Source organism: Diaphorina citri, unplaced genomic scaffold, assembly GCF_000475195.1.
Source record: "Diaphorina citri unplaced genomic scaffold, Diaci psyllid genome assembly version 1.1 scaffold40, whole genome shotgun sequence".
Classification (NCBI taxonomy): domain Eukaryota; kingdom Metazoa; phylum Arthropoda; class Insecta; order Hemiptera; family Psyllidae; genus Diaphorina; species Diaphorina citri.
In genome coordinates this window covers 117,022-121,408 of record NW_007377477.1, presented here as the reverse complement: position 1 = coordinate 121,408, position 4,387 = coordinate 117,022, and the positions used below count along the sequence as shown (strand labels likewise).

General features: G+C 43.3%; 1 protein-coding gene across 1 annotated transcript in view; it reads left to right on the top strand.

Annotated features, from left to right (window-relative positions):
• The window catches only part of LOC103513405 (phospholipid-transporting ATPase ID), a gene marked incomplete in the record, with an annotated part of 26,907 nt that overhangs the window by 13,199 nt on the left and 9,321 nt on the right, over positions 1 to 4,387 (top strand).

The following is a 4,387-nucleotide window of genomic DNA, read 5'->3' as shown; positions in this document are numbered from 1 at the left end:
CCCCCCCCTCCCTTCCTCGACGAAATCCTGGGTACAACCCTCGACTTTATCCTAAATAAATAAGGTTCGCTCTCGGAACGGCTGGCTTTCTCTTTTCTTGTCCTTCTGCGGTACGATAAGACCTGTTTTGTTACAGTTCCCTTTATCGAAACATTCTTTTTACTTTGTATTACTATTTGCCCTGTTTAGACTGCAGGAGTAAAGGGACTTTTCAGTCTCATTCTGATAAACAGGGTATACAACTATACAATATACATATTCTATTCTATTTCAATATTTTCTGTGAAGAAAAAGAAAAATTCCCTTGGTCCTCATTTTTCCTGCTCTATGACTTTGAAACATCACCCAAGTAAGCGCAACTGATCTATTGTTCCTTACCTATTTAACCTTGAGCTATTTCCATATTTGATTCATCAGGTCACTCACTCATGCACGCCCTGACGCCTCAGCTTGAGCTCCTATTTGTAGAAGTGTGCACTAGATGTAAGAGTTGTATATGCTGTCGTGTTACGCCCCTACAGAAGGCCATGGTCGTACAACTCATTCAGAACTATAAGAAAGCGAGAACCCTGGCCATTGGTAAGTTAATATACGTACTACGGGATGGGCATGCTACGACACAGACCACACGAGTTTCAGATTGAGCTTCTATTCGTAGAAGTGTGTACTAGATGTAAGAGTTGTATATGCTGTCGTGTTACTATAAGAAAGCAAGAACCCTGGCCATTGGTAAGTTTCCTAATGTATAATTTGGGAAACCAGAGCCTTCCGAGGGGAACGAGATGAAACGAACACAAATTAAAACTTAGTTCAAGTATAATATCTTATGAGGACACGGTAACACGCTTGCTTGCCATGCAGAAGGTCCCGGGTTCGATTCCCACCATAGACAATTTGTACTCGTTTTTAGACTGCAAATGTTTCAACGGGTTACTTTCTGGAGTTCTCGTGTTGACCCAGCACCTAAATGGGAAGTATTGTGTTTTCTCGCCCATTTGACGAGAACCATACTACGGGATGGGCATGCTACGATACAGACAACACGAGTCGAATGTAGCAGAATATAAACATATTTGAAGTTAGCTCGGAAGGTAGCAGGCCCGTACCCTTGGACGGAACGATTTGAGATTTGATGATAGTATTAGCACACCTGCCTTGTAAACGCTAGCAGAGGTCTCGGGTCCAATTCGTTCTCAGAACGGCTGGCTTTCTCCTATCCTGTCCTCCTTCTGCGATTTCGGGACAGAAACACCTCCGTTGCGCTATTAAACAATAACAGTCAAATCTGTAACTGTTGGAACGCCGACGCCAGCTCGTTCTAAGACCGTCAATGCCGACGTCCAAACTGAAACACCACGTGACGTTCGGAAAGCCCAAGTACAAATTCTTTCAAAGTTCGACCAAAAATCGGAGTAATTCAAAGCGATTGCCGCCAGTCGGTGGAGGTGCGCAGGATAAGTGTCATGGGGCTTATCGTCCCGAAATCGAAGAGAGAAAATGGACGGGGTAGGAGAAAGACAGCCGTTCCGAGAACGAACCTTATCTGTTCAGGATAAAGTTTGTGACGGGCGGGAATCGAACCCGCGAGTCCCGCGATGTACCACGTTCAAGCCAGGAGCGCTAATTTTCAATCTAACTAGGCTGGCTTTGCCTTTTAAAAATGAGTGTTTCATTGACTGTTTTTTATGTTGTAACAATGAAATAACTTCTACATTAGACTCGTGTGATCCGTGTCGTAGCATGTCCATCCGTCCAGATAGCTTTTTCTGGTAGCCCTTTAGGTCCTGCATCAACCCTCAAGCGTTGTACAGTCGTTCGCGGGACACCCTGTATACATACTTATTACTATCCCTAATATGCCGAGCACTACTTGTGTACCTACTTCGTACTATCCCTAACTTCCATGTAATGTGTCCTGTTAATGACGACTTCTCATGAAGGGAGTGAGGGGAAGGAGAATGAAAGGCGGAGAAAAAGGGGAGGTGGAGAAAAGGAGGCGGAGAAAAAGAAGAAGAAGGTGGAGAAAAACGAGAGAAAGGAGAAGGAGGTGGAGAAAGAGGGAGAGGAAGGAGGTGGAGAAAGAGGGAGAGAAAGGAGAAGGAGGTGGAGAAAGAGGGAGAGAAAGGAGAAGGAGGTGGAGAAAAAAGGAGAGGAAAGATAAGGAGGTGGAGAAAGAGGGAGAGAAAGGAGAAGGAGGTGGAGAAAAAGGATGTGGAGAAAGGAGAGAAAAAATGAAGTGATTATACTAATTTCCTCCCGGTGGAGGTTTGAATAATTGATAAGTCGTTCATCACAGCACCTCTATCGCGAGGACAAAAGGAGGTCAAGACTGTCCCAGTCGCGTAGCCTTCTATAGTAATAATAGTAATATTTATACTGCTCGAATAGGACTGAAAAGTCCCTTTACTCCAGCAGTAGGCTACTACTATTACTGTGGCCAAATTCTCAAATTATATCGAGGATAAAATTTGATACCTCGGCTGGGATTGAACCCACGCCTTCCTGTTTACCAGGCGAGCGTATTAACCACTACACCACCACCAGGTGGTGTAGTGGTGTAGAAGCTGGGGAAGCTCTACTAACTCTACTTCCTTTCTACGCTATTTTATCACTACCTTATAAGCTCTAGGTCGCGATTCCTGCCCGGGGGCGGATTTTATCCTAAACACATAAAAATTCGTTCTCGAATCTTCTGGCTTTCTCCTATATGCACTGTCTTCCTTCTCTCTTCGATTTCAGGAGTCGGAACGATAAGACCTTAGCAGTTACAGCTAGCAAACCTCTTTTAAAAAAAGTGGTTAGGTAGGTTGAAATGATAAACATATACTTCTTCACTATTTGAAAAATATTCTGGGTTTTATTTCATTTTCATTTTATGGATTAAAACCCAGAATATTTTACAAATAGTGAAGAAGTATATGTTTATCATTTCAACCTACCTAGTCAAGATGGACCTTCAGAAAGTTACAGAATCTTCAATCTATCAAAAAAGTGATTATCCAATCTGGATTCTAAGACCACCAGCGCGGTGCAATAGTCTGTCCGCCACTGTTCTTTCTTCCTTCGCCCTTCACTTACGTCCTCTAGAAAAATGGAGTAAACCGCCGTCGGGAAATGAGGTCACAGTCACAGGCAAATGGGCTTCCTTCGTTCAAAGTACCTTACTAATTCCCACTGGCATAGAATGTGCCTTGTTTATCCTGCTAGAATACGGCCAATGTCCTTTCACCCCGAGCAGTCTAGGCAAACCCCCACTAAACTTAAAGATTCATTTACGTCCTCTAGATTCTCTAGAAAAATGGACGTTTATACCTTTCAGCTTTGGGAGTAATAACGTAAACCCCGTCGATAAATGAGGTCACGGTCATACGATGTGTGGCTATTAAGTTCGTGGACTCGAGCGGCTACACAAAAACCGTGCATGCTAGAAAGATATAATGAACATGTTTGGACAGCTTAAAGTCTTGTCTTTCAATTGATAGGTGTCACATGCCTGTACTGTAATTAGTTCTGTTGTGATAGCCCGACGCGCAAGACACCTTTTTTGATTTTGCCGGAATTACTCGTATAGGGTTCCTTAATTCATGGATCAAAAGAGGGAATGTGTCTTGTTTCTCCTACCCGAATAGGACTGAAAAGTCCTTTTACCCCAGCATTCTATGAGGGTCTTATAGTCTTGTGTATTTTATGGGTTCAAGAATACACGAGCTTTCTTGCCCGCTCGCGGGTTCGATTCCCGTCCGGGACGGACTTAATTCTGAAGATACAAGGTTCGTTGTCGGACCTTCGGTTTCATTACGACAGTTACAGTTTCCTCCATCAAATTTCTAAAAAAAATAATAAAAAAAAATACATTTATTATTTTTAAAAATAACAAGTTTTAATGATTGGTCGGATCGTTCGACCGTCAAGAAGGTTCCCAAGAAGAGACGCAAAATTTCTGTTCGTAGTTCAGGAGTTGCTACCAACTGACCGCCCAATCCTGCTTCGGTGCGGTTGTGAATTCGTACCGATGCCTGATCTCTGGTAGTGGGCCACATATCTCTATTTTTTCTGCTAGCAAAAGAATAACGGTGCCCGGACGATAGCCGGGTAAGCGCTTTCGATTTCGGGCGTTGTTGTTGTTGTGTTGTGAATGATATAGCAGCATCCGTAGAACTACCGCAATTTCTATCCTGGGGCTGGTCTCCCCTATTAGCAACACTATCCCCACTCCTGCTTTACTGCCTATAGGTAGACGTTCCTCGTACTCTGTCTCCTTTCATCTTCAACCGGTCAGAAACTTTAACAAGGTTTCTCAACTCTCCCATTCTTCCACTCCGTTTCACATAAACCTGCAGAATTACATTAACAAGACTTTGTCTTATCACTATTTTCGCTAAAATAA